Source organism: Pteronotus mesoamericanus, unplaced genomic scaffold, assembly GCF_021234165.1.
Source record: "Pteronotus mesoamericanus isolate MK-2021 breed Mesoamerican mustached bat unplaced genomic scaffold, CSHL_Meso_final scaffold_85, whole genome shotgun sequence".
Lineage (NCBI taxonomy): Eukaryota > Metazoa > Chordata > Mammalia > Chiroptera > Mormoopidae > Pteronotus > Pteronotus mesoamericanus.
Genome location: NW_026555329.1, coordinates 75,562,316 through 75,569,607, shown reverse-complemented (window position 1 = coordinate 75,569,607; position 7,292 = coordinate 75,562,316).

The following is a 7,292-nucleotide window of genomic DNA, read 5'->3' as shown; positions in this document are numbered from 1 at the left end:
TAATGACCAGGACTCCGAACAACTCCTCCCTCCCTCCTTCCCTTCTTTTTTTCCTCCCTCCCTCCCTTCCCCCTTTCTCCCTACCTTCCTCTCTTCCTTCCCTTCCCTTTCCCCCCATCCATTTCTATCTACATTTGGCACGTTCAGGCTGTGCTTTATCTAGTTGTATGTGTCTCAGAGATTACTAACTTATTTATCTGTATTTAGCACATCTCAAGAAAGCTGCCAATGTCTCACAAACTACTTGCCTCTAAGTTTCTTTACCCTCTTTCTCTTCTTCCTTGTTCTCTATAACAGATTTTACCTTTCTCATAATGTTAGGTATGTAACATACATAAATAGCAGACATGCATCATATGCACGTGACGGTATCTTTTAATTCCTTCTCTCTTGTTTTTTCACTATATTGAAATGTTTGAAGTCTAGAGCAGCTGTCCTGTGCCAGCTTCTTTCTTTAATCTTTATCTTCTTATTCTTTACTTTCCTCAGACCTAGCACATGGTTAGGAGGAAATACTGGAACTCATCTGACCTAGACAAGCCTCTGCTATTAGTGAAAACACCATAATAGAGGCTTCTTCTCAATTTTTTTTCTTTCATAATTAGAGCTTCATTAAGCCTAGAGGTAATGGCTTTTATTAATCATGTTGGAGACAACTCTTGTTGTGTGTGTATTGGCTTGTCCTGTTTTAATATTTTGTTATAAAAGCTCTCCAGGCAATTTGTTTCTCTGGCTTTGTTCTTGGAATCTTGTTTTATTTCAAGAATCATTGAATCTAGAACCACTCAAAGAATAAGGCTTTATTTCCTTAATGAGATTTTTAAGTGAATTACATGTAAAGAGGTGTGATTGCTCATTTAATCCAATCTTCATTCGCGTGTTCTGGAGGAGGTTCTGTGTGCACGGCTGATGGTCCAGCTCGGGGAGCATGTTGCCTACAACAGTGGCTGATAGTGATAAATACTCAATACATGTTTATTATTTTTATTATTATTATTATGGTTTGATTCAATTTACCTTGGATTTTTTTCTCTCTTTCCCTTTTTCCCTGATTCCTTCACAACTTTTCCTTTGACCCTATTTAGCCTTGCTTGCAGACCTTTCGTTTCCAGAGTCCTTTGGGAATCCTGAATGTCTCAATTTCTGTGAAATTCCCATTGATCTGATGATTTTCTTTCAAATATTTGAATTTCATTTTTTTAAACTTTTTTAAAAAAGATTTTATTTATTTATTTTTAGAGAGGGTAAGGGAGGGAGAAAGAGGGGGAGAGAAACATCCATTGTGGTTGCCTCTCAAGCGCCCCCTACTGGGGACCCGGCACGCAACCCAGACATGTGCCCTACCCTAGAATCCAACCCGCAACCCTTTGATTCGCAGGCCAGCGCTCAATCCTCTGAGCCACACCAGCCAGGGCAAATATTTGAATTTCTTAAGACTGCAAATGTACATGCTAACAGAAATCCCAGTTTGTTGTTCTTTAGTCCACTCAACACTCCAGTGAAGAGGAAAATTTAAAAAATATTTTCATCTCTTGCCTCTGATCCTAGCTTTTTATTGTTTGTCTATCCAACCGTTTTCCCTGAAACGACCCAACACTGTCTTTAAGAGCTTTGGAGCCAGGCTGCCTGGGCTGGTCTCTTCTCATCTGATCGCTTACTAGTCCTGTGACCATGGGCAGAGCCATCTAACCCATCTGTGCTTTCTTGTCTGTGGAATGGAGGCTACAATAAAAGCATCTGCACCAGAGGGTCTTTGTCAGGATAAAGCTGTTAAACATCTCAACGCTCAGCGCAGCGCCTGAGACGGTCACGGGAGGCGCTGTGGTCGTCTGCCAGGCAGCCCTGGGACTCCCCGCTGCCCACTCTATGCCGAGAAGTAATGGAGTGGAGCACATCGGACTCGTGAGCTTTGTAGTTGGTCCGCGTGAGATGGGAGCCAGATGTTGCCTGCGTAGTGTGACCTTGAGCAAGTAGTGATTTAACGTCTCCAAGCCTCAGCGAATACCAACCACCTCTCGGGATTGTGCAGCTTTACTTTCAGGGCGATAATATGTGAAAACAACTAGATTACATCTGGATACAAGTGCTCGTACTATGTTATCTGTTAGAAAAAGAAATTGCCCATTCCTTGCATCTCTTTAGTCTGTTAATTTTTAAGCTTCCTCTGGGAGTTTCTTCAACTTACATACGAAGTTTATTGTTTTATTTTCATGAGATGCTTTTTCTTTTTTAAAGATTTTATTTATTTATTTTTTTTCAGAGAGAAGGAAAGGGAGGGAGAAAAAGAGGGAGAGAAACATGGACTTGTGAGAGATACATGGATCTGTTGCCTCCCACATGCCCCCAACCGGGGACCCAGCCCACAACCCAGGCTTTGCCCTGACCAGGAATCAAACTGGCAACCTTTCTGTTTGCAGGCTGGCACTCAGTCCCCTGAGCCACACCAGCCAGGACTCATGAAATGCTTCCTTTAGCAATTGTTGACTTTCTGAAACTTTTCCCAGCTCCTGTCTCCACGTCCTTTAGTAAGAGAGAACTCAGTTATAACCTAGCACACAACTTTTAATAGAGCCCAGGAAGATTTAAAATGAAGATATAAGAGAAGCTGTCTCTCATCCTCGCTGCTCTTAGTAACATAGTTAAGAATAAACATACCTGACACGTCAAATAATTGTTGCTATTGATATGACTCACTGCCAGCCTTGCGTTCAGGATTTCAGGGTGTGCGTATGAGAGAAAGTGTGTGTGTGTGTGTGTGTGTGTGTGTGTATGTGTCTCCAACGCGTGCCTGTTCATTGGCCTCTCCCCTCTTGAACTTCATTTTCCCACTGTGAGGCACCTTGGTCTGGGCGTGACAGCCACCGGACGCCCCTCTTCTCATTCTGACTTCCCCTGAATGGCTCCCCTTTTTGCCATCTGCCCAAATGTTTCCATTATCCCACTAACCACACCCAGAGCCGTGGGCACCGCCCTTTCACCCCGGCCATCCGGTTGGCAGCGCCCAGCGTCATCCCTACAATGTTGGTGACATTATGCAGTGAGTGTACATACTGTTTTCTTCTTTTTCTTAACTCTTTTATTGTAGCTTCACACCCTTGCCTTATCTAGTCCCCCTCTTTAGAAACTCCTCCTCCCACTCTTGGCTTCCACTGAGGTTTCTCCAAAACCAGCCCCAGAGGAGGGGCCGTGGTGGGTGGGGGTGGGACAGGCTGTCCTTTGGGCCATTTCTAACACCCTGCCTCTGCTCATCATTATTTGAAGTCTTTGCCTTTTATGTCCACAGCCCTCTTGAAATCTAGAGCTTAGCATCCTCTGCTGACCCATTTTCACATCCTAAGGTGATTCAGGAACCTATTCCTGTTCTTTTCTTTAGTCCCCGCTTCCCGGCATTCATTTACGAGCTCGGGCTACCTGCTGAGGAACCAACCCCTCAAGAGTCCAGATCTGACACCACTTGGGCCAAGCACTGAACGCCTTTCTCTTACAAGACAGTTCTTTCTCAACATCTTTTCTGTCAGCACTTCCAGCCCACGTTGTCTCCCTTCCTCTCTTGGATCATTGCGTCTGTTTCTTTTCACTTGTTCATCCTTCGCTGGGCATCCCAACTTTTGTCGGGTTCAACTCCTCTACACCTTTTTTTGATGCTGTTCTCAATAGACATTTACTATGGATGGAAGGAAGGGGGACGAGTGTGAGTCTAATGACTGTAATTCACTTAGTTTCCTACTCAAACAGGGGAAGGGGCGTGAGACCCAGGCTCAGTCAGTGGTATTTGACGTACATTATACAAGTACGGCTACCTAAAAAAAAAATTCCAAACACTGCAAATGCAACAAGAGTCCTCTTGTTACTTCCTTCTCCTGCTTTATTTTTCAGAAATAACCATTATTATCAATAAGGTGTGCATGTTTCCAGTCCTTTTTCTCTACATATGTTTGCACCTTTTACTAAAATCAGCTACATGGGGACCGATAGCGGGTACCCAATTACTACTGGTTGACTAAATGAATGTGCATATGTGTGGACACATATTTGCATATGCATTTTGATGGAAATCATATGCTTTGTACATATTACTTGGCAGCGTGCTCATTTTGCTTAACAGAAATCTTGGGAATATTTTTATGCCACCATAAATTGCTCTATTTCATTCAGTAGTACTCCTGCATAGTATTGTATGTTATGGATATTTATTTGTTTATTCTTTCACTGATGGATATTTACATATTTGCCATTTATCCTTTTACTGATATTTACATATTTGCCATTTATTACCAAATATTTACAGATTTGCTATATTTGCCACAAGTAATGCTATAGCATAAATTCTGCCTACCTGTACATGTATTTTTCTGGAATTGTTTCTTGAAGGGAATTGTTGAACAAAATGTTCTGTGCATTTTTAATAACCATGACCAAATCACTTTCCTCAAAGACTGTTGCAGTTCACATTGTAGCTGTGGATGAGATGTATTTCCCCACACGCATACCAGTGTCTGATATTATTAATTCCTTTAATTTTCCCGATCTGATGGGTGAAATGGTGTTTGTTTTTTGAAATATTCACATTTCACTGATTATTAGTTAGATCAAGCCTTCTTCAATATGTTTATTGGCCTTCTTCACCATCTGTCCTGTATGCATTCTTTTACTCTTTTTATCCTATTTCAGAGGAAGAAATTCCTCTCTTGGTGCCCGAGAATCAATTCCTCATGCTTCCTTTTTCCTTAACCTCTAGCATCTTCACTTTCCTTGTTTTCACAGATTTCTTCCAAACATAACCAGATTGCAATTATCTTGGGATAAAAGACTTGACCCAACTCCACCGCTCGCTCCACCTCCTCCCTTGTTCTCTCCACTCCTACACTTGTCCAACGGGGGCGCCCCATCTGCTTCTCCGCCCGCCTCTGATCACTGACGCCAGTGGTTTTACTCAGTCCTCACTTCTCGGAGTCCCTTTAAATCCTAGTGCCATTTCTTTTTAGCCACCAAATTCTCTTAACTCCCAGATGCCATCCCAAATGTCTTCTTAAACTCTACGACTAACTTCTCCCTCAATTTTAAAAAAATTTTCTTTCCTTCGTCAAAATAGTGTGGCTTTTCAGCGATCCCTGTTTTTGGACCTTTGTTCTTTACCTTCCTTGAAACTCTGGAAATCGCATCCATTCCAAATGTTCCAACTATTATCTTTATGGGAAAGACTCCCAAATCAGCATCAAACAGTCCTGACATCTCACTAAAAATCCATCTTTTGGTGGCACTTTTACCACTGAATTGGGCCACTGCAATTTACTATGCCCCTGTGTCCCAAATCAATCCTTATAAGTTTACTAATTTTTGTGGGTAACAAAAGGGAGAAAAATCTTATTTTCCAAGTAGCAGAATGCTCCTTAGAAACTCGTTTTGTCTACTAAATGCTTTGATGAGTTACTTTTGGGGAAGGGGGACACATCCAAAAGGATTGAGCTCATCTGCAAAGAGGCGGTCATACTGCTTTCCAAAGGGCCTGATCGGCTATGACACATTTGTTTTGCTGCATATACTCTTCAAGAGCTGGATGATCTGGAACAATAATGAGGATGGGAGTGGCTGTGGAAAGAAAGTGTCGAGAAAACATAGCAGTGTGGCAGGTGGGTCATGGAGAATGGGGAGGTATGTGTCTAAGGCATCAGCCATATGGAAAGCGCTCCAAGCTACTGGAGCCAGTGATGGGAGGCAGGAGCTAGCTGTCTCCTCCAATCTGACTGATGCGTCTCTTCACCCTCCAATCTGTTGCGCCATCTCTAGAGAGGGAGGTGGCATTGGACTCTCTCCCTGGTGATGATGCTGAGCCAATGCAGCTGATGGGTGCCATCAGCACTCCTGGGCTATGCAGGACCCACGTGGCCTTTGCAGGTGTGAAAGTCTGCCAGCCCAGTGGAAGCAGCACGAGGTCCCATCAAGAGCAAGAGCCATTCCCTCCTCCTCGTATCTGCTGCCGTCTCCTGTCTGCCCTCCCTCCATCCACATCCCTGCTCAAGACTAACTCAGCAAAAATTCCAGCATCAAAGACAAAGGAGAAGGGGAAGGGGAAGAAAAGGAGAAAAGAGTTTGCATGTGGATGTGGGCACACATCTATCTGGGCAGTCTCCCTCCCATCCTGACATGTGCAGATTTTCTATTGAGTCCTGTTAGCAGATTTATAAAGGTTGAGATTGAACAACGGTAAAACACCGTTGGCTCCTCTATATCACATGTTCTAAATGTTCACAGGGTGTGCACTGTGCTTACTATGTGCTTTGTCGTCTTTGAAGTAAATATTGTAAGAGGATTCGTTAAATCTGGAAAGAATGAAAATAAAAACACTCTCACAAATATAGTGCATTCAAATGCAAACAAAAAAAATGTACTACAGCTGAAAGTCTGTTGGAAGCAAGAGCCCCAACATTATCTTTCAATTGCGTTCTTGCAGCCTCAGCAACAACAACAAATGCATCTCTAGACCCTGATGAAACAGGAACCCGTCACGAATGCCTGCTTTGCTTCAGGCTCATCCTCCCTCACAGGCCACTTCTCCTGCTCTCTTTCCCGGGTACTGGGCTTCCTCCTCTCCACCACATCCAGCCCAACTGAGTCATTGTTTTGAAAAGGAGCCTCAGAGGACACAGCATGGCAAAGGCAGAGAGAAGGGGCAGTTCCCAGGAACACATTGGGTTCCTTTGTCTCATTTCAACAGCACCAGCTGCCTAGCAGATTCTCACCCTTAGCTATGATGCATCAATGGCCCCGCAATGCTTCTGACGTTTCTGTCACCCCTTCCATCCCACCCTCTACCGCATCTCATTGTAAACCTTCCTTCTGCTCTTCGCTGGAGGCACAGGCTTTCCCTGGAGTCTAAAAAAACAACTAACACTTCTGAGTGCATGCAGCGCACTATGCAAAAGGCATCCTTCAACCATGTGCAGGCATCACGATCCTTGTTTTAATTTCACAGAGGAGAAAATGGAAGATCAGAGTTTGCCGAGAGTTTCTAACCAGCAAGAAGCAGAGCGGTGATTAGAGCCCAGATCTATTTGATTCCAAGGCCCCATGATGCGTCCTCTACCTCGCGTTGCAACGAGAGGATAAATTAGATCCAGCAAGGTCATTCAAGGCACAAGGAACAGCAAGTCCAGCCTTGATCAGCTCAGCAGCTGCTTGGCCGTTCAGGCCTCAGATCCTGTCTGCCAGGATGAAAAGCTCGCAGATGCCTTGGTTGGCTGGCAGCGCAGCTCTCGCCTCCCCTCAGAGCGGAGCTCTATTGCTTTGAAAAC